The sequence below is a fragment of the Cyprinus carpio genome, chromosome A1 (assembly GCF_018340385.1).
Source record: "Cyprinus carpio isolate SPL01 chromosome A1, ASM1834038v1, whole genome shotgun sequence".
Taxonomy (NCBI): Eukaryota; Metazoa; Chordata; class Actinopteri; order Cypriniformes; family Cyprinidae; genus Cyprinus; species Cyprinus carpio.
This window is the reverse complement of record NC_056572.1, coordinates 38,085,140-38,109,982: the sequence shown is the minus strand read 5'-3', so window position 1 is coordinate 38,109,982 and position 24,843 is coordinate 38,085,140. Positions and strand designations below refer to the sequence as shown.

Sequence of the window (24,843 nt, the reverse complement as noted above, 5' to 3'; positions counted from 1 at the left end):
CTCACACATTTTTACCCTGATTTTTTACCCTTGAACAAAAGTGAGAAAAAAAAACAGCTAAATTTCTGTGATTTTTTCGTTTCTTAAACAAAATGAAAAAATGAAAATCAAACTGTTTCTCATTTCTCTTTATTTCTTTTTAAGTCGAAAATCAAATGACCAAAAGATACACGGACCTGTGATCAGGCAGTGTAAATCTCAGAAAAACTTCAAATACTCTCTCGCAGAAGAACCCGCAGGAGATCCCTATAACACTAGCTGAATAACAGAAGATTTAACTGCTTTCATTAATTCAACACGACCTAATATAACACACAACTATGGACAATATTGATGGTTTTATCTGAGTTGGTCATTATAATGTTTATTATATAAAGTAGATAATAAATGCAATGCTAATCCATATCCTTTAACACTACCTGCTTAGAATAATATGAAATATGTTGCGGTGCCTATTCTGTGTAACGAAGTAGGGTTGGTTATCGATTGGGTTTTTTACGATACTGGTGCCAAAATCGATACTTTTAAAACGGTACTGGTACCTAAACGGTGCCTGAACCGATACTTAAAAAAACAAAACATGGATAACATAAAGAACATTCAAAATATTTAAAATAAAATAAACATAGCAATATACATGCTCCTCGGATGCCGCTCATTCCTGAGTTGGCTTCCCTTACTCTAAAGCTAATACAAAACAATACAAACCTACACATAATCTCTTTACTACTGTGGTCTCTGTCAATCACTCTGATATTAGTTAAACGGAGTGAATTGACTGAGTGCTGTGTGTCACTGTCTTCAATCAGTTATGTGAATGAATGTGGTATGCCACATGCACTGTTATATTTTTAAAATAAAATATTAAAATTTCAAAATAAAAAAACAAACATGATTGTTTTATAAAGTATGCGTTCATTTGTGTTAAGGGCTAGATTTTCCGCTGGAGGAAACAGCGTTGGTGTGATGAGCGTAGGGTTGCCACCTATCAGCGACATTTGATCAACCTTTCCCATTCAGACAAGGCCCTAACATTCCTTCCTTAGGTTCTTGTGATTCAAAGGCCAGATGTGAGCTTCTAGATTGTTTTTAACCAACCCCAAAAAAATACCTACGCGCACGAGAAGTACTTGTTATACCGTCAATGCTGCGCATCATCGTGTGTGAACAGACTTTAACCCTTGTTATGCCGCACACCCCCCCATTCTTCGCGACCTCACTAGCTTCGAAAGTTGCCCCTACCCTAACTTAAAATTGTAACCGTTTCTTACTTCAGTGTGGTTTACAACACATTAATTCTGGTGGTCTCTTGTGAGAGAAAACCCTTTGGGCTTTACTTTTTAATCAACCAGAGTTGATAATGGCTCCAAAAAATCATTAAAAGTTATAGACACGTGTAAGTGTCCTTGAAAAAGTTTTACAGGGGGGGGACACTGATTTTTATTGGTTTTTTGTTTTTGATATAAAAATACAAAATGAAAATCAGTCCTGGTAGCATCTAGAAAAGTAATGGGTTGAAAGTCAAATGTCTCATGAGTTTCTATTTCAAATCATGTAAGGAGATACCATGAAAAATTATATTCCTCGCAACCATTTTTCTGAGACTATGTTCTATATATGTCCTATGTCTGCATAGTGGTTTTTCATTTATCACACACTAGACAGAAACATTAGACATCATATAAAGTGATTGATTTATTTGAGCACCTAGAAAGATACAATAAGAATATTTGGATAAGAAAAATAAGAAAAATCAAAAAAGATTTAACTTTGTATGCCAATTTACAGAACATAATCCTGGATTATTGCTAGAAATGGCAGCATTTACAATGAATTCTGGTCCTAATAGGTCATTCTGGTCTGTTATATATTCTATCCACGTGTCCGATGTGCTGATGGCTGTGGATAAGAGATGGTATAAAACAAATGCTCCATAAAGGTCAATCATCACACTCTATTCATATAGACGAGCGTTCACGTCGATAGCTTGTGATTTACACCAGTAATAGCGGAGCTGATTTGCACTCAAACAGATGGTATCATGCAAGATACAGGCACATTCAACATAAAACACACTCACACATATATAAAAAAAAATTGAAAAATAAACAAATAAAGAAAAGGTGATCGCTAAGTTCCACCTCCATCCGATGACAGGGGCGTAAAAGAGCCGTCACGCGAGAAGCGCCAGAATTCAATAACATCTCTGCCTATCTTTCTTATTTTTTTTGTGGATCGCTCATCTGTTTGGACACATGTATGCTACAAAACCATGCCGTTTTTTTACTGCCAAGGAGGCAGTTTCTGACTCTGATTAATAATGGACACAAAGTTTCTGCTTCTGGAAGAACTGAACGTAAACAAAGGAATTACATTAATTACAACGTTATTATCCCGTTTGGACGAAATGTGTCTCCATGAGATTTCAATTCAGTGTACCCTTACCTTTCTAACTAAACCGGGATTTACAGCTGTGGGATGTGTTTATGACTCGTTATTGTGATGAAGCTGGTATGGACTGCATTTTCATTCTTCATGTATTTTGATGTGTTACGGGCTTACACAAATACATTCTTTATAAGCTTTCCATTGAAAAACAGCGATCTGTCATCGATGCTTGAGGCTTAGATCTTTATACATGATATATAGTTTTTGTCCAAGATTTAAATTGTGTGTTTCCCGTTTCTTTCATCTATTCGTAAATATTTGAGCACGTTGCAATACAAGGGGAGTTTCAGGACGCCGTGGGGGGCTGGTTCGTGGTGGTTGGTGGTGCGTACAGCACGCGCTCTGGAGACTCCGTCGCTATGGAAACAAAGACACGAGCATCTCTAATACTTCTTATGAAACTGATTTCATTATACTTGCTATTAGTATTATAAACAGTAGCGAATACTTTTTGTTTATTCAAATATGTGTTGGCCTTTGTTAAATATGGGACAAATCGCATCACATTGATTTGATACAGGACGCATAAGCTTCGGGTACATTTAAGCATGGGCAGACTGGAACGCAGCTGAAAACTTTACAGTAGATGGGCAACCAAATTGCTCCCTCGTGACCTGTGTTGTAAAGTGTATTCATGAAAAAAGAACTGCACAGAATACAGATCATTATAAATATTAACCCTAATCTATCGGATAAACACACAAGTGTCCTTTCTACTTCTGTGTTGAGTCTGCTCGCGCTTTTTGCGCGCGCGTCTGCGGTTGCGGATTGAAGATGGCCGTGCAGAAAAGACAGTGAGGAGAGATGAAGTATGACGCCGTTTATCATAGCAAATTAGGTGACTGACTCTGAGGCGAATTCACAGACTTTGTGTACAGTTTATGGAGCTATTCACTATAGCTCCGCTAAAAATGGCCTAGCGACGCCCCATGCTTCTAACGTCCATTTCGGAGAACCAGGACAAATATTTCAGTCGATCGCTCAGGCATTAAGAGGCACCGAAATGAGGCACGACATCTGTGTTCTGATTCGATTCGGTGCATACCGGTGCCATATTGGTACCGGGTTTCGGTACGCAACCCTAGTAAGAAGCCACATCATCGCACAGAAGGATTTATCTCAAACACTTGACTGATGTTATGAAGTGAGTTTGGAGTAAAAAAAAAATGTTTTATTAAATGTGGTTATTTTCACACATGATTTCAGATGGAGCAGCATTTCCTACACAGAGTTGTAGTTTATTGAAAAGCTACACAAACAGCTTTCATAATCACGAACGATTTCTTCGATCTCATAATCGTGTGATAAAATCATCTGCAATTATGAATGAGATATTGTGTAGTCCGTCAGTGAACTACGGCTCTGTGTAGTAAATGCTGCTCCATCTGAAAGCACCTGATTGGAGATTTACTACTAATCACACAGAACGCTTTACTGACAAGATGAGCATGACAATCACATTTGATTAATCAAGCAGCACTACAATTAGTTCAGATGATGTATGATGTTTGTATGAGTCCGTCTATTGTCTCCAGTACGAGACAGTGTCTCACCTGGGGTCAGAGGTCACTGGTCCAGCACTGGGTTAGGAGGCTTATCCAGGGACCAGTCACTCTTTTTTTTTTTTCCCCCAGAGACACACAGCTGCTGGATCTGGAGATGAAGATCTCTTCCCTCTTCCTCCTGGTGACTCTAAAATATATATTTCAATACATCTCTTCACACAGTAATTAACACAATACAATTAGTTCAGATGATCTATGATGTTGTATGATCAGGGTCTATTGTCTCCAGTACGAGACAGTGTCTCACCTGGGGTCAGGAGGTCACTGCTGTCCAGCACTGAGGTTAGGAGGCTTATCCAGGGACCAGTCACTCTTCAGAGACACACAGCTGGGATCTGGAGATGAAGAACTCTCACCTGATCTCCATGATGAGGAACTGATTTGAGGTCTTGCTAATGAAAAAACAAAACAGCAATAACAGGAAACACTTTGACCACATCAGTGGAGGAACTCAGTGCTCAATGTGGTTTCAATCTCTGTTCAGAGGGCGAGTGTGTTTTATGGCTGCTGAATCTGACATCAGGTTTTTTTGTCAGCCGACATATCCAACAAACTAACCAATGATAAAGAATTATTTTAGTAATAATCTATTTTTCTGATCATGCAGCAGTGTAGTGATTCTGTGCTTGTTAGAATATAAACGGTAGTGATAACCTGACAGACAAATCTTCACTGTTTAGAAAGACGTGTTTTTATAGGATCAGACCAGAGTTTAATACATCACCATCACTTACACACAGTTTCTCTTTAGAAATAATATTTGTGCAGAGAACACTCTTAGTTTTTTGGAATAATGAAACGAGTAATGGTTAGCATTAAAAATTGTGTTACAGCCTCTTTTGCATCGTTATATTAAAGCTGAAAGAATATTTGACATTATCTTCATCATTTAAACATCATAAACCTGCTACTTTAATAGAGTGTGTAAATATTTCATAGCCATACACAGTCTATGTCAATCATTATTATCACTAAACCTCCATGTTTGTGAATCGACGCCTGGCCTACAGAAGCACGGTAATGTTTTTATATTTAAGTATTCACATCTCCTCATTTGTATATTTTTAATGAATCTGTAAATGAACCTCAAATAAGGCAGAGTCACGAAGGCTCGAGAGATCATTATAATCCTGTGTGACCAGTGGCATAAAAGGTTCAGACTAGTCTTGAAAGTTAGCTATTTGTTTTAAAAATTCAGTTACATAAAAATACAGATTAGTCTTAGTTAAATCCAAAAATAAGACTGACTAGCCCTTGGCTAACTGCTAGCTGGTCAGACTAGGGACCTTTTCTCAATATGTGTTCTTAAAGGGTAACTAAACCCTAAACCAACTTTTTTTAGTTAATGATCTGTAAGAATGGGGCTTTATTAGTGCTGTTCATTGATTCGAGTAACTTTTTTGACATTTGAGTATAAAGTGTTTTAATTAATTCTACAATATATGGTGGTAAAAAACATCTGAGTGCTGCCCTCTTCAGGTTGAAACGGTGGCTGGATTTTTTGATGCATCTGTATATATACTAGTGTTTTATGTCCAGACTTTAACCACAGGTATTCCCTCACTGGATTTCCTCTAGTTTCCTCTTTTTTTTTTCCTATGGTTCCAGCATTCTTAAATCAACTGAAGGCTATGGCAAAATCCACAAAGAGACTGCTGGTAAAACATTACTCTTGAGTAATACTTCACTCTTTAATAGCCAGCTCCTTTACTAAACCTCCAACCACCCATCCGAACACATTACATTCCCCCTTTCCATTCTCCCAACACTGCTCTAGTACTCTTAAAGTGGGATGTGAATTTGTCCGGTCCCCATAAGATTGCCCAAGATACTGCAGTTAAGTGTTGTCTTTCTTAATTTGAGAGGCATGTCCCCTGCTTCTACGTGTAATGCTGAAACAGCGTGATGGACGGATGAGCCCCACGACAGATCCTTAATGCCTTCGCTTGAATTCACTCCAATTTATCTAGATGAGTTTTTGCTGCAGATCCATATACAATGCTTCTATAGTCCATTATTGATCTGATTAATGTTATGTGAACAGTCTATCTGCCCCCAGCCTTTCCCAGACACACATCTCATATATTCAACATTTCTCTTCCATCTTCTCAATATGCCCTTTCCATGTGAGTCTGCTGTTGAACCAGATTCCAAGAAATCTTATTTTGGATCCCAATTCTAGGTTGTGATTATACAACGTTTAATCTGATTTTCCTCATCTATTCAAATATTTTTATCCACCCTCGTAAAACACATCATTTATCATAATAATAAAAGCAATGGTTTATAACACGCCCCTGAGGAATGCCATTCTCTATCATACCTTTTGAATGATATGCACTCTCCAGCTCTCACCTTAATTGATCTTTCTTCCAGAAATCCTTTAATCAATTATACATTCTCCTCCTATCCGCATGTTTTCTTCTTCAGCAGCAACTCTTCTCTTCATACCATATCATACGCTTTTTCAAAGTCAAGAACAATGTTCTATTATTAAACAACGCTTTTATAATGTCTAATGTCTGACTCCAAGCATACTACTGAGTCCACTGAGTTCCTCGTCCCCCTAAATCCACTCTGATCTGGTGATAACGTCTTACAAATAATACAATAATCTTTCTGTAATCTTCTTTTCTATTATTTTACAAACATGGGAAGTAAGTGCTCTTGGTCTTCAGTTTGTTGGAATATTATGATCCTTCCCTGGCTTCCGTGTGGGAATAACTATTGCTTCTTTCCAGCTCTTCAGTAAAACCCCTTCGATCCAAATCTTGTTGAATAAAATCCAGTACTACACCCAAAGCCTCTCCACACCAATATAAAGTTGGTTCGACGTTTGACATTTTGTCAGAGATTCAGCCTCGGAAATCTTCAATGGTTCTTTAACGATTTAGCACAATGACAAGAAACATACAGTGTTCTATTTGTTTTCAAATGTACAGAGAACACACATTGTGTTTTATTGGTTTTAATCTGCCTTAAGGAATTATAACTGATAGACCTTATAATGTAAAAGTGCAGGGTAGGGACCATCTGCAAACTGCTAAACGAAGAGAAAAAAAAGAAAGCACAGTTATTCCATCTAAACTTTTGAAATGTGAAATGTATAAATAAAAAATCTCAAATCAAATGGGTGTGTCTTATTATTGTTTATAAAAGAACATTTAGCTGTTGGTTTTATTCACAGAACTGTAGCACAAAAAAAAAGTTATTGAAATGTACCGATTAAGAAAAAGCTTGCAAAAGCATTACAAAGATTGTGCAGATTACAGCCCCCTAGAAGAAGATACTGCACTTGTCTTGACCAAGTTTGACATTCAGAAGTTTAAATAAATTAATTCATAATGCATACAGTTTGATATGTAAACTTAAATGGGTGTGTCTTGTTACTTGTACAAAGAACAATATTTACAACCATCTTTTACGATCATATGTAAATCAGGATGCATACTATTGAATTACATTTGAATCAATTAACTTTTTTAATTTTTTAATTTTACTTATTTTTTTATTAATTTTTTCATTAATTTTTTAAAACATACGGTAGTCCATCTCAACTTCAAAGAGTGTGTCTTGTTACTGGTTTTCTAGAAGAACATTTTGATGGTGGTTTTAGCCACAGAACTATAATAGAACACATACTATTGAAAATGAATGCATGGAAATGCTCCTTTAGGCCCAGGTAACAAGACACACCCTTTGAAGTTGAGATAAAAAAAAATGTTTGCATTTTAAATGAATTTATTAAAATATTTTGAATGTCAAACTCAGTAAAAACACTTGAAGTATCTTCCTCTAGGGGGCAGTAATACTGGAGACTCTAGCATCACTTCTGCATCACTTTTGACAATGAAAACTACTGCAAAATGTTCTTTATTAAATCTGTAACAAGACACAGCCCTTGAAGCTAAAATAGAAGACTTTATTTATTTTGAACTAAATTATGTAGCGCGTTTTCATTTCATAACAGTATGTGTTATGTATAGTTTTGAGGCTAAAATCATCATCAAAATGTTTGTCTAATCTGGAAACAAGACACAGCCTTTGAAGTTGTGTAATAAAAGTGTGTGTGTTATAAATTAATTTATTAAAATTAAGATTTTCAAATCAAGTCAAAACAACTGAAAAACAACTCTTTGCCAGCGTTGTCTTTTTTGTAGAATTTCAATAGCATGTTGTTCTGTTATAGTTCTGTGACTAAAACAAATATAAAACATCTTCTTATGAGAAACAATAACAAGACCACACACCATGAGGTCGATACAGGAGAGTGTTCTTTATTTTAAATTAATTCTTTATTGGTTTTAATTTCAATAGCGTGTTCTTTTTTTTGGTGGTGTCATACTTCTGTCAATATAACGAAAAAAAACTGGATTATGGAATACTAAATGCTTTTAATGTTGTTTTTCTTTTATTAATATATTTTATTAATAGTAATAATATAACAATAACCACTATCACAGATCTTGATTACAATATTTCTTATTTAAATTCCAAGTGAGCATTATAAGTGTTTGTCTTTATATCTTTAAAAAAGACCTTGGTGCACAAATTGCTCTTGTTTTGTTAATAATAAAAACATTCCGGTGGGAAAATATATTAATTGTTTTATTATTTTCATGTACTTTGTAGACGGTCCTAGCTGGGCTAAGCGCTGCTAGAGTCTTTTCTGTGTCGCAACAAATCGAGGAGGATTGAAACAAATTGTAACTGCGATGTGTGTTCAGTTCTACCTTCTAGTGCTTTTCACAAAGACTTTTTTATACAATTATACTCATCCACTAAGCATTTATTGATCTTTTTCGCGGCAGAATATCTGTGTCTAATATCCGTTCGAACCAACTTTTAATATTGTCTTCTTTCAAGATCTGTCTCCTCGAGAACACAAGTCCGTTCTTGACGATCTTTGAAACTGAGAAAAACAGTCTTAAGATAAAGTCTCGCGCAGAAAGATGAGCTCGTCACTGCGCTCGGTTACATCTACATCATTTTAAACTGCGTCACAAACCAACTCCCTCAAATATCCCTTAAAGTGTGAAGAGTTTAACACATTCTACAATAATACCATGATATTAGAAGCTGAGAACTCCAACTTACCGACAACTCTGAGATCTGAACAGAAGGATTTAACTCTTCAAAATACGCGTTTACTCTCCGAGTTTACTTTCGGTTAACAAACACCCGGCAGTGTAGAGCATAGACATATAAAATAGCTAGAACGTCTCATCGGCCGCTCGAGCGCCACGTCAGCGCGTCGCGCTATATTGGATCGAGCAACTCTCATAACTCTCACAGTCAGGACAGAGAAAACATACCTGATAGCTGTGAAAGGTGAGACTTATAAGAAATCACAAGTTTAAATTAATTCTTATTAAGTTTTAACTTTAATTTGTAGTTTATATCATAAACTAAATGGTGTTATGAGCACAATATGTACAGTGAGCACTTTGACCAGACAATGTTAGACTGGTCAGGATTAGTGATGGAGCTAAAGCATCTCTCTTTAATTTCACTGACGTCATTATTTAAAAGATTAAGTTTATCATCACTTTATTATAAGGATTTCATAGCTTTTGCATTAAAACTGTGAACTGGTTTTATATATATATATATAGATATATATAAAATTTTTTTTTTTTTTTTTTTTTTCCTTCTTAGCCAATTGTAAACAGGACAAGGAAAGCTGAAGAAAGCTGTTCTCGCATTTCCAAGAGACAAGACTACTAGTTCCACAGACTAATGTTTTATCTGTAACTAGTTAAAACCCCAGAGCAGCCTGAATGAATGACATATTCAATATCAGAAATCACCCTGATCATAATCTCTCTCTCTCCCCGGAATAGACTTCCAGGAGCATGCTTTACCTTTGTAAGGGTCATTTAATATAACTAATATAATTACCTTAATAAATGTTTGCTGTTGTTTTTGTCAAATATTTTGGAGGTGGGATGGTGGTACTCTAGACTGCATTTAAGATGAGTCACACAAAAAAAAAATGTTTAATGCTGATCATGTGCTGTGTGTGTCTTTACACAGAAACTACATCCATGTAATAGCCCAGAAATGAAAAACAACAGGAACTCACAGAGTCGGCTGCAATATCATGATGACATCATTGTTTTATTATTGCTCTTGATGTTTGTAATAAACTGATTATTAATTTTGGACTAATAGAAAAGTTTTTTTTGAGGGGAGGGTCATCTCATATTCTGGTCTGTGTTAAAACATAACTACATTTTGACATTTTGTTTGTAGAAGGTAAACCTCCCACACTCACACCAAGCATTCATATGTGTTAACCATACAGGTGCTGGTCATCTAATTAGAATGATATCATCAAAAAAGTTGATTTATTTCATTAATTCCATTCAAAAAAGTGAAATCTGTAAATTATATTTATTCATTACACACAGACTGAAGTATTTCAATGTACGGTATACTGTCCATATCCAGAAAGGTAATAAAAACATCATCAAAGTAGTCCATGTGACATCAGAGGGTCCGTTAGAATTTGTTTTGAAGCATCGAAAATTACATTTTGCTCCAAACATAACAAAAATTATGACTTTATTCAGCATTTTCTTCTCTTCGGGTCTGTTGTGAGCACGTTCACAACAGTGCAGTGACGCCGCTGAACGTACGACGCTGCTGACGTGTTTTTCTTTGTTATTGGGCACACCAGAAAAACACGTCAGCAGCGTTCGTACATCAACAGTCACAGCGTCAGTCGCGTTCACACAGACCCGGACACCCGGAAGAAAAAGAGAGACAATCATGAATAAAAGTCGTAATTTTTGTTATTTTTCTGATGACATACATAGCAATCCAATCGACTCCTACAGTCTTTGCTTGTATGGCCTACCTTCAGGCAACCCAAAAACAAATACCCTTGTCCTTAATGAAGTTGATCCTGTCCCGGTGTGCCTTGCCTTTTAAACTGTGAGCACTGACCTAATGTGTGATTTCTCTGCAGGTAGAAAAGACAGCAATGAGTGGAGTGGGTGCTATGTTATGCAGGCCGTGCCATAGCTTCTTCCCTCACAGGAGTGACATTCGTAACGTAGCTGCTCCCCTTCCTTCTTTGTCGTAGCTGGCTACTACAGGAGGCCTTAACGTTTAGGATGTTGTGGATCTTGAATGTTTCCAAAAAACTGGATCTAAAGCAATTTTCACTTGTAGTCTCAATAAAATTTACAAGATCAATGAATGTAGCGCTCTGTCCACTTCTTTCTTGCAGATCACATGGCATATTCCTCCATTTTTCTCTTAGTTTGTAAGGGAAGTTTTAAAATGATGCTCCGCATGTTAGATGGTAAGTCCAGTTCCCTCATATACATTACTTGTTCTGTTAGGTTTGAACATCCTCGGAGAAAACAGATAGAATGCTTGTAATCCTTTTACATATTCACCTTTAACGGGTGTCCAGTTAAAATATTTTTTCCATATAAGCAGATGCAATTTTATATTCATCTCCAAAATGCTGAGCAAGAAGATTCTTGGCTCTTTGATAGCCTTGATTATGGAGGTATATGTTGACAACTATGCACAAGATCCTTTGGCTGCCCCGCTAGTGTACTGTTCAAGGAACTGCAAACAGTCGCTAGGAGTATTCGTTTTCTTCTCCACTACATTTTCAAAGGCTCTAATAAAGGATTTATATTGAAGAGGGTCTCCATCAAAAATTTGCAGATTTCTTGGAGGAAGAACAGATGAAATATTTTGCTGAACCAACTGTGCAGTGATTTCGTTTTGTTTTTGCATAATGCCCACCATGTCATTTTGGTTGTTACCGCTTTGAGTTTGAGAATTTAATATATGTCCCATTTGACGTCCATTTGCAGTCTGTACTTCTTGATATGGAGCTTCTGGCCCAAATGGCCTTCCATACATTCGCTCAGCAAATCCTTGTTTTGGCCTAAAAACTGATGCCGGATCAGGTGCAGCATGAACATCATTTTCAGGTGGGACAAAGGCTTTGGTAAGAGGATCTAAACCGATGGATCTTTGAGCTTTGCTCCTCTCCAAATAAGAGTTCATTCCATCAGATCGTCTTGAATTTTACAGAACTTGCTCTTACACTTAAGACGTTAGAAATACTGTCTTCAGGTTGTATTCCATCATTAACGCAACCTGCGTCAAATATGTTCTTTTGGCTGTGAGTATGGATAACCAGCCTTAGACAGCCACTCCTTCACATCTTCAATAAATGCATGACATGATTTCATCTTCTCCTCAAAGGTTTTAGTTTTTAGTGATGAGTATTTCATCTTCTGGTAGAGGCAATTCCATAAATGTTTCATGTATATCGAGTGCTTCTTCATAACACTTAATGAACAAAGCGAGCTGAGTGTTCACTGCATCTGCATTTTCATTTAATTCTATTAGGGCACGGATTTTATCCATAATCTTTTTAGCCTGGTTAGTTTTTGCAGTGCGTTTTTCTTGACAAGTTCGTATATAAAAGCACATTCCTTTAGAAGTCAATTTAATTGACCGCTTTGATTCTGGCCTCTCCACATCTGTCATTTTGTTGCAAACTTATAGCCTAATTGTTGATAATATCAGTGAATGTTCACAATCGGGCAACAAGGCTAGCAAAAGATGGCAACGTTTATTAAAACAACTTTGTTTTATACAAAACAAATCCTCTTCATCCACACAAGCACACTTTCACTGGCTTTACTTTTTATAAATGTATGCCACCTGATGCGCTGATAATTCAACAAGCGCACAGCCAATTAAACTTAAAGCAGTCCAAGTTTAAGGTCATGTAACTTTTCATGAACCCGTTTTCCCATACAGCATTTCTAGCAGTACATACCAACTGGAGATTTCTTAGCTCGGATCGGCCTCTGTCTCATGCCAGCAGATAATCCATGAATGGTGAATAAAACAATCCATGATGATTTTCCATGGGGTATCCCAATAATATCCGAAGCGAATTCCAAGGAAATTTCTTCTTCTTTCTTTAATCAATGGGCGGGTTTTTTACTTGTTGTAGTAGCCGTTTGTCAACAAACAAAAAGAAATTAAACTTAAATCAAACTTTCAAACGACAACTTCTAGCACCCTGGGCAGGTGATGTACGCAGGCAAGAAACGAAATCACATTCAAACTGGATTCAGGGTTGTGGCTGGTTTATTTGTTCCAACTGAGCAAACAATACAGCATCTCTCGCGCTGCTGGTAAAAAACCCATATGCCCATCACCCAGGTGCTCCAGGCCACCTCCTACTTCCTACCTATATTTACCTTTACCTTTACCTGTGCCCACTACTGCCCTCAGGTGTCTAAATCAAATATTGTAGTTACTAAACTAACCAAAAATAAAGACTAAACATAAATAAAAAACAATTAACTAAACAAACAAACAAACAAAAGAATATTACCAAAATATATATTACTAATATAAGCAAAATCATAATATTAAACAAATTAACAAATTAGAACTACTCAAAGCAAACTAATGTAGCTCCAACATACGGGTTTGGAACGACATGAGGGTGAGTCATTAATGACATAATTTTCATTTTTGGCTGAACTAACGCTTTAAGACCAATACAAAGAAAGGATTTTTTAGAAATCTTGGCCAACTAAAAAAGTATAAAAATGAAAAGTATGAGCATGTTACAGCACTCAATACTTAGTTGGGGCTCCTTTTGCTGAATTGCTGCCAGCAATGCGGCGTGGCATGGAGTCGATCAGTCTGTGGCACTGCTCTGGTGTTATGAGAGCCCAGGCTGCTCTGATAGTGGCCTTCAGCTCTTCTGCATTCTTGGGTCTGGCATATCGCATCTTCCTCTTTACAATACCCCATAGATCTATGGGGTTAAGGTCAGGCGAGTTTGCTGGCCAATTAAGAACAGGGACACCATGGTCCTTAAACCAGGTACTGGAAGCTTTGCCACTGTGTGCAGGTGCCAAGTCCTGTTGGAAAATGAAATCTGCATCTCCATAAAGTTGGTCAGCAGCAGGAAGCATGAAGTGTTCTAAAACTTCCTTGTATATGGCTGCATTGACCTTGGACCTCAGAAAACACAGTGGACCAATACCAGAAGATGACATGGCACCGCAAACCCATCACTGACTGTGGAAACTTTACACGGGACCTCAAGCAACGTGGATTGTGTGCCTCTCCTCTCTTCCTGCAGACTCTGGGACCCTGATATCCAAAGGAAATGCAAAATTTACTTTCATCAGAGAACACAACTTTGGACCACTCAGCAGCAGTCCAGTCCTTTTTGAAGCGAGACGCTTCTGACGCTGTCTGTTGTTCAAGAGTCGCTTGACACAAGGACTGCGACACCTGAAACCCATGTCTTGCATACGTCTGTGTGTAGTGGTTCTTGAAGCACTGACTCCAGCTGCAGTCCACTCTTTGTGAATCTCCCCCACATTTTTGAATGGGTTTTGTTTCACAATCCTCTCCAGGGAGCGGTTATCCCTAATGCTTGTACACTTTTTTTCTATCACATCTTTTCCTTCCCTTCGCCTCTCTATTAATGTGTTTGGACACAGAGCTCTGTGAACAGCCAGCCTCTTTTGCAATGACCTTTTGTGTCTTGCCCTCCTTGTGCAAGGTGTCAATGGTCGTCTTTTGGACAACTGTGAAGTCATCAGTCTTCACCATGATTGTGTAGCCCACAGAACTAGACTGAGAGACCATTTAAAGGCTTTGCAGGTGTTTTGAGTTAATTAGCTGATTAGAGTGTGGCACCAGGTGTCTTCAATATTGAACCTTTTCACAATATTCTAATTTTCTGAGATACTGAATTTGTGATTTTCCTTAGTTGTCAGTTATAATCATCAAAATTAAAAGAAATAAAACATTTGAAATACTTCAGTCTGTGTGTAATGAATAAATATAATATACAAAGTTTCACTTTCTGAATGGAATTAGTGAAATAAATCAACTTTTTGATGATATTCTAATTATATGACACAGCACCTGTATAGAAAAAATAAACCTCTGTTTCAGAATGTGTGTTTTTCTGTACAGGTGTGTGTAATGTGCATTATAGAACAAAATGTCAAGCATCGTCAAGTTTTTTTACATTATTTGACTCATTAATTGAATAAAAATATAAAATCTTTGAGGGAAGCGGTGTAGAATTAGTCTTTATTGGTCAGGTTTTGTCTTCACAACTAAACCACTCTATTCCCAGAGAAAGATAGAACTGAAAACTGAAATAAAATGTGTTTCTTGAGCTGAGATTGATTCAGAGGAGTTTGTATTATATATATATAATTATATAATGAATTAATTAAACACAATTTGGAATTCATGTCCACAATTTTTTGTGTCGTTTCATTAGTTGTGTCTTAATTTGTTAAATAATTATTACACAAATAATATTATAAAATTAAATTTCACAATTATTTATTTTACTCTATAATTTACTATTAATTTATTCTTCATTTTTGTCTATTCTGTATTATTCCACCCTTGATATTACATATTCTTCTTGCTATTATTCATCTATTGTTGTTCATTTATTTATTATGGTATTATTATACATTACATATATACTTTGTGCTATTATAAATCTATTATATCATTTATGTTATTGTACTGTTATATATTCACTTTACTACAAGTGGAGCTACATATTTATATGTCTGTGGGTTGTACACTCGAAATCAGAATGAATTGTGGGTAAAAAGTAGTGGACGAATGTAGTCAGAATTCAGACATCACTACAAAATGGCTGACAGCTGATCTAGTGCACTATGTAGTGTATAGGGAGCGGTTTCAGACACAGCGGAGTCTTTCTGTGTCGCAACAAATCGAGGAGGATTGAAAACAAATAAAACTGCGATGTGTGTTCAGTTCTAACTTCTAGTGATTTTCACAAAAGACTTTTTTATACAATTATACTCATCCACTAAGAATTTATTGATCTTTTTCGCGGCTGAATATCTGTCTAATATCCGTCGAACCAACTTTATATCTGTCCTTCTTTCAATCTGTCTCCTCGAGAAACACAAGTCCGTTTATTGACGATCTTTGAACTGAGAAACAGTCTTAACATAAAGTCTCGCGCAGAAAAGATTAGCTCGTCACTGCGCTCGGTTACATCTACATCATTTTAAACTGCGTCACAACAACTCCCTCAAATATCCCTTAAAGTGTGAAGACGTTAACCACATTCTACCAATAATACATGATATTAGAAGCTGAGAACTCAACTTACCGTCAACTCTGAGATCTGAAGAGAAGGATTTTAACTCTTCAAAATACGCGTTTACTCTCGAGTTTACTTTCGGTTTCAACACAAAGGAGCTCCTTCTTCTTCTTCTTCTTCTTCTTCTTCTTCCTGGTTTTATGGTGAGTTTCAATCTTTGAGTATATCGTCAGCTACAGCGCTGTTATACAATCAGTATTTTCTGTTATTATATTAGTAAACATTGTTCTGTCTCAGAACTCCTCCACACTGAACCCCTTCAGCTCCAAACCGAAGCAGAACATCTTTAGATTATATTATTTTATTTAGTCCTGTGCTATATAAACAATTAAATAGAATCCTATACCCTGTTCTATCATTATTAAATTCATATCCCAATAAATATCCCCCGCCCTTATTCTTCTTAACTTTATCATTTAGATATGATATTAGTTCCTTCCTATCCTCACAATACTTCATACGTTCATATTGCAAACTCAATTGTTTATTTCTCACCAAAAATAAACAAATAAATAAAAAAGCCGTTAACATGTAACGTTACATTAATTAAAAACACTGAAGCATTCAGTCCTGAAAGTCTTAATCTAGTTATTACTCCCTCTTCCTTCATCTAACAATCATTTTAGTCTCTACCTGCTTTTTGATTTTATATAAATGTTGTCCCTTTTACTTAATGAAACATTAATATCAATTTCCCCCTTTTTTTATTTTTAGCCAATTCAACACTTATTTTATTCCCGCTACCCCTATAGAGGCTGGAACCCAACAAAATCCAAATCCTTTTCATTTGAATTCGTCATATTAACATTAAAACTTAAATCGTTAAATCTTCTGTAGATGACCGATTTCTCTTTCCCCATTTCCTCACAATCCTTTCTCTTGTCCAAAATCTCCAGGTCAAAGGAACAGCGATCTGGCATTCCTTTATTGAGACAGTTTCTCTGTTAATCAATGAATTAATTAATTAATACATACATACACACATACAAACATACTTAAATTCAAAATAATAGAAATGTTTGAAAACCGGTCTTATAAAAATTAAAATGACTTCAAATGCTGAGTAATATTAAATGTAGAATAATAAAAAAGCTATCTGGTGAGAAATTACAAAATAAAACCCTTTAATGCACTTGCATATAACCATATTTTTCTGTAAATTCATATAGTTATATATATAATTCACTTTTGATTAACAGTACACCAGTCCAGAATGTAATTTCCCCAATGTCAGGACTGTCTGATTTCCCATTACAAAATTTAAGTCCTCCAAAAAACTCACATATGACCAGTTTTGTCTGATTTTTAATGGCTCTAAAAAGGAAAACTCCCTGTTTCCACAGACCAGTTTCAATTCAGATTAATAGTCAAGTACTCCAGGGTGTTCCTCAGTCAGTTTCAGTGGTTACAACGCTCTTCTTCTAATTCTTCTTCTTCTTCTCTTTTAAAGGCGGTTATAAACCCATTTAAAAGGTGTATTTCCGCCTCCTACTGGACTGGAGTGTGGAGCATGGATTATTAATGACAACAAACCTTAAACAAACAAACAAAATGATACAATTATTCTGTACACTTCATTAAGTGATCTTAAATCCTATTTATTAAACCTATTGCTTTCAAATAACTTATACTTGCATAATATACTTCATACTGTGCTGAAACATTCTTTAGTATTGTCTTAATTGTTATATTTTCTATATTCTATATACCTTAATTCTTCTATTAATCTCATTCTTTCTCTTTCACATGCTTCACAGTTTAATAGTATATGTTCACAGTCTCTGGTAGACCACAATTATTGTAATTACCTGATTCATGTTTACCAATAATAACTAGTGATTGATTAAGAGCTGTGTGACCAATACAGAGTCTAGATATTATTGTGTCCTCCTTCCTACTTCCAAAGTGTTTCCTTTCCATTTCCAACATCGTTAGCCGAAGGTAAAGTGCACACTCACTATTTCCCTGGTGCTCATGTTCTCGAAGTTTTTGCGCAGATACCCGCGATCCTGAAGGCAACGAGAGCCCTAGAGCGGTCGTGCTTCACGCCGGGGGTTAACGTCACTACGCTGCGGCAGACGGAGACACTGAAGAGGGACTTCAGGAGCCTGATCTACATCCCACACACCAAAAAGAACACAAAACACTCAGTAGACTTTTTGCTTTGAATGGTTATTGAATGGTTAATTAAATGAATGATTATTGTCATGGTGTAAAGAACAGAAACTGCTCTTTGTTAATTATTGGAATCTTTTCCTAGGCTTTTTCGTGCTGATGGCCTGCACCCCAGCAGATTCGGAGCAGAACTCCTGTCGAACAACATCTCCAGGATGCTACGCTCCATATGTCTAGTAAGCCAATTCTCAAATAACTGCTATGATGGTATAAAGTATGGAGTGCCACAAGGATCTGTCCTAGGCCCTCTGCTATTTTCAGTATACATGTTGCCCTTTGGTAATATTATTAGTGAAAACTCTTCTTAATCTGCACTCTATTGCTAGTCCGGGTTTGGGTGAAGGCTACAGTTTGCCCGGTCAGAACAATGATGTCTCACTCAAATAATCCAAATTGTCTTTATTAGATGTTCATAGATGTGTGGTTCTGAAAATATAAAATACAAATATAAGTATGAATATAAATGTATACAAACAACAACTTAAATAAAGCTTATTTGAAATGGCTGTTCAATGGAGATAAATGTAACAGACAATATCACAATCAAGGTCTAACTATTTATATAAGTGGAAATGAGTGTCCAGTATAAACATATACAAAGTATGTGTGTGCGCTAACACTGCGCATGAACTGTTCACGTGAACATCTCTGCTGTGCAAGCGATGTAAACAACTCTAGAGCGCATGCGCGCTACCTGAGACGCGGCCGTGCATCCTTATTTGTAATGACTAAATATGCATAAATTGACAGTAATTAACATGAGTAATACTGAATAGTAGCAGTATAATAGCGGTGGAGCATGATCATGTAAACAATAGTAAAATGTAAACACTTATACAGGCGTAATGGCATTTATCCTTACAGTTGCTAAGAATGCTCAGTAATGATATAATTACTTACGTCGTGATGAACGCACACGCACAAACGATAAAATTTCCTCTAATTTGGACTAATACTTATGAATCTACAAACTATCTACAATATTCAGACAGTTTGCCTTCCCGTTTTCATCCACCTTCTCTCTTCTCCGTCAATTCGCGAACTCCGATGGAAAGTTCAGGAATAGTCCATTTTACACTGGATGACAGGGGGTGACTGGAAGAGTCCATGTGTTAAGGGGGAACACATTCTACAATTAGAAAATACGGGATTAGTTTCCACTGTTATGCTGATGATACTCAACTATATATCTCAACAAGACCAGATGAAACTTCTAAATTATCTAAGCTAACAGAGTGTGTTGAAAATGTAAAAGATTGGATGACAAATAATTTTCTCCTATTAAATTCAGATAAGACAGATATTACTTATTGGACCAAAAAACAGTACACAGACTCTCGTAGATTACAATTTGCAATTAGACGGATGTACTGTTACTTCCTATACTGTCAAAAAATCTGGGTGTTATATTAGACAGTAACTTGTCTTTTGAAAATCATATTTCCCATGTTACAAAAACAGCATTCTTCCATCTTAGAAACATTGCCAACCTGATGCAGAAAAAGCTAGTTCATGCATTCATGACCTCTAGACTCGACTATTGTAATGCACTGCTAGCTGGTTGTCCTGCATCTTCAATAAACAAGCTACAGGTAGTCCAAAATGCATCTACAGCGTCTAGAGTCCTTACCAGGTCAAGAAAATATGACCATATTACCCCAATTTTACAGTCTCTGCACTGGGTACCTATTAAGTTCTGTATCAGTTACAAATTATTATTACTTACTTATAAGGCCCTTAATGGTTTAGCTCCTGTGTACCTAACTAGTCTTCTACCACGCTACAATCCATTACGCTCCCTAAGGTCACAAAACACTGGACTTTTGACTTTTTGGACTTACCTAGGATAGCAAAGTCCACTAAAGGAGGTAGAGCTTTTTCACATTTGGCTCCCAAACTTTGGAATACACATTTTCTCTGTTTAAATCTAGATTAAAAACACACCTCTTTGGCCAAGCATTCAGATAATGCATCTCATAATCTGTGACTGCAGTTATATCTGATCAATTGTGCATTATTATTCTTTAGCTTGGGTTAAACTAATTAATTTTACTTGGTTGGAGCAGCAGCTACGCTAATTATGTCTCTATCTGTTTCTCTGTTTTGTAACTAGGATTTACACAAACTCTAGTCTGGATCCAGAACACCTGAGAAGAGATGATGCCAACCCCTCAGAGGACCTCAGATGATGCTGAAGCATCTCCGCACAAACTATTGGATATAGTGCACATTTATCTGGGTCTAACATTTAAACATTGTTTTATGCTTGAATTGTTTTATATCTATAGATTTTATAGAGGCGAGTCGTGATGATTTGAGAAGGCTAAATTGATCAAACATAGGCTCACTGTCTGCCACTGGCCGCTTGGTCGTTACTTTAAAAGACCAAGATGGCCGCACAAACACATCGCGAGGCTCAGCATCTCTCCAGTTTTTGCAATTTTGCAGTATTTTTCCTGCTCATCTTGGGTCTGTTCGTACTGAACAGCTTTGCTTTAACATCATACACCCGACGGGAGCTTTTGGATATCGGTGAGGACTTTTCCAAGAGTTTTATCACCAATCTTCGACTCATCCCTGAGATCGCCAGAACACCCAAGGCTACGCACTCTACCCGGCCGGGCAGAAGTGCTCACAGGCGGCATGGAGATCGTAAACAAAGGCGGGGGAAGCGCGGAGGTCTAAGAGCTAAGCTTAAGCTAACACCGCTCCGGCTCTCTTTACATTTTCCTCGCTAATGTGCGGTCACTGGTGAACAAATGGATCAGTTACGACTTCGCATCACCCACAGTAAGAGACTTTTGGACTGCAATGTCATGGTTTTCACAGAAACATGGCTACACAGCGACGTACCCGATAATGCTATTGAGCTAGCCGGACGCTACACGGTCCGGGCAGATAGAACCGCAGATGACTCCGGCAAAACAAGAGGTGGTTGATTGTGCATTTATGTCAACAAAGCTTGGTGTACGAACACTGTCATTGTTGGGAGACACTGCTCAGCTAACCTAGAGTTTCTCATGGTTAAGTGTAGACCTTTTTATCTGCAGCGGGAGTTCACTTCCACCATTATAACTGGAGTCTATATTCCACTGGATGCTAATGCCAAGCTTACTATGAACGAACTACATGCGGCCATTAGAAAACAACAGACTGCTCACCCGGAGGCTGCTTTTATTGTCGGGGGTGATTTTAATCACTGCAAATTAAAGACAGTGCTCCCCAAATTTCATCAGCATGTTTCCTGCCACACCAGAGGAGACAAAACTTTGGATCATGTTTACACAAACATTGATGGTACACAGACCATATTGCTACAACGACCCGGTCCTGCAGATTTGCCTTATACAACATTAGGAAGATTAGACCCTTCCTGTCAGAGCAAGCCACCCAACTTCTTGTCCAAACTCTTGTTCTCTCCAGACTGGACTATTGCAATGCTCTCCTGGCGGGCCTTGCTGCATGTACTATCAAGCCTCTACAACTGATCCAGAATGCAGCAGCGAGGGTTGTCTTCAATGAGCCAAAAAACAGCTCATGTTACTCCTCTCCTCATCAGGTTACACTGGCTACCAGTAGCTGCTCGCATCAAATTCAAGGTACTGATGCTTGCCTACAAAACGACCACTGGCACGGCGCCAACTTACCTAAACTCACTAGTTCAATCTTATGCACCCTCCATAAATTTGCGCTCTGCAAGTGAACGACGCCTTGTGGGAACCGTGTGAAGCCATCAGTGAGGACCATCAAAGTGTGGCCAACTGGAGCAGACTCTTTACTTCAAGACAGGTTTCAACACACTGACTGGAGTATGTTTGCTTCTCAGGCTGCCTGTGGCTCTCACACGGACATTGACATCTATACCTCCTCTGTACTGACTTACATCAACACCACCATTGACAGTGTTACAACAGAAAAACAGATCACAACGCACCCTAATCAGAAGCCATGGATGAACAAGGAGGTGCGACTTCTGCTGAAAGCCCGCAACACTGCCTTCAGGTCAGATGACGCGCAGGCCTACAGTAAATCCAGAGCTAACCTGAAAAGGGGCATCAAAAAGGCCAAGTACTGCTACAAGCTGAAGGTAGAGGAACACTTTTCCAACTCTGACCCCCGACGCATGTGGCAGGGCATCCAGGTCATCAGTGACTACAAGTCAAGTAACTCCACTCCAACAGACGTCTCCTTCCTTAACGAGCTAAATTACTTTTATGCTCGCTTCAACAGCGACAGCAAGGAGACGGCCACCAAAACCACACACTCAGCAGATCACCAACCTCTCAAACTCACCTCCACAGATGTCCACACTGCATTGAGCCGGATCAACGCATTCCTGGACGGCATTCCTGGACGTGTGCTTAGAGCATGTGCAGAGCAGCTTGCAGGGGTCTTCACAGACATTTTCAACCTGTCCCTCACCCAAGCAACTGTGCCAACATGTTTTAAGTCCACATCCATTGTGCCAGTGCCGAAACACTCCTCCCCAATGTGCCTGAATGACTATCGCCCTGTAGCACTCACACCCATCATTATGAAGTGCTTTGAGTAATTGGTCCTAGCACACCTCAAAGACTGCCTCCCACCCACACTGGACCCACATCAATTTGCCTACCGCAGGAATAGGAGCACAGAGGATGCAGTATGCACAGTGCTGCACTCTGCACTCACACACTTGGACAATAACAACACAAATGTACGGATGTTGTTTGTTGACTACAGTTCAGCATTTAACACCGTCATTCCCTCCAAGCTGACCACAAAAACTTGGAGACCTGGACATTAACACCTCCCTCTGCAACTGGATCATGGACTTTCTGACCAACAGGCCTCAGCATGTTAGGTCAGGCCACACCTGCTCCACCACCATCACACTTAACACCAGCGTACCACAGGGCTGTGTGCTGAGCCCATTCCTCTACTCCCTCTATACCCCCCCACGACTGCAAGCCTGTGCATGGATCCAACTCCATCATTAAGTTTGCAGACGACACCACGGTGATTGGCCTCATCAGAGACAACGATGAGACTGCCTACAGGGAAGAGGTACAGCACCTGGCCACATGGTGCGCTGACAGTAACCTGCTCCTTAACACCAGTAAGACAAAGGAGCACATTGTGGACTTCAGGAAGAAGAAAGGAAGCACGCATGACCCCATCCACATTAACGGGATGGTTCTTGAACGTGTCTCCAGCTTCAAGTTCCTGGGAACCACCATCTCGGAGGACCTGTCCTGGACCACAAACCACAACCTGGTCAAGAAGGCTCACCAACGCCTTTTCTTCCTCAGAACACTGAAGAAGAACCAGCTGTCTTCAGCCATAGTGGTGAACTTTTACCGGTGTGCGATCAAGAGCATCCTGACCAGTTGTATTACAGTCTGGTATGGGAACTGCTCAGTGGCTGACCGCAAGGCACTGCAGAGGGTGGTGAAAACTGCCCAACGCATCACAGGGACACCACTTCCTGCTATTGAGGACATCCAGAGGAAACGCTGTCTACGTCGAGCTCGCAGCATTCTTAAGAACTCCTCTCACCCTGACCACAGACTGTTTAACCTCCTGCCCTCCGGGAGGCGCTTCAGGAGCCTCCGGACAAGGACCAGCAGATCCAGGAACAGCTTTTTCCCTACAGCTGTCTCCTTGCTGAACTCTGCCCTCTGACACCCCCCACACCATACACACAGACTCCTCCCCCACTTCATCACTACATCTGACCGATTTATTTATTTATTTACAACAAGCAGAAACAGTAAACTTGCTATTACTTGCACTACTGTCTGTTCATCCAGAAACACTGAATAACCCATTTGCACACTGAAATATTTCTATGCACTTTACTTTCCATTGCAATAGTGTAAATTATTTCCATATGTTCATAGTTCTGCCTATAGTGTACATACACTTTCACATATTCCATCTGTATAGTATGTTCATAGTACACCTATCTCTATATCATGCTGATAGTATTTAAAATATGTAAATTATGTCCATAATACTTATCTGTATAGTTATTGTACATATTCTAGACCTTGTATATTCTGTACTTACTGCTTATTGCACTTCTGGTTAGATGCTAACTGCATTTTGTTGCCTTGTACCTTACATGTGCAGTGACAATAAAGTTGAATCTAATCTAATCTAATCTAAAAAAGACTAAAACTTATATTTACTGTAACAAACAAAAAATTCTTCCTAACGTTTTTCTAAATTAACTTAAAAAAACGAAACGGAATATAATCACTTTGCTATTACATACAAAACTGAACTATTGTAATAGCTGAAACAGTAGAATAAGCTGTTAAGGGACTGTTTAGCTGTTCAGATCAGACACTAGAGCATCCCTTCATTCAGACACAGTGAAGATCTGATCAGAATCAGTGTAGAGGGGCCAAGTCTGGAAGATTTTGCTGCTAGAGAGAGTCCAGCTGGTTTAGCCAAGGCCAAAGATCAAGAAGGCCAAACTACAGG

General features: G+C 38.1%; 1 protein-coding gene across 1 annotated transcript in view; it reads right to left on the bottom strand.

Annotated features, from left to right (window-relative positions):
* Positions 1-24,843, bottom strand: part of LOC109053278 (protein NLRC3-like) — a 426,767-nt gene that overhangs the window by 303,742 nt on the left and 98,182 nt on the right. The window lies entirely within an intron of this gene.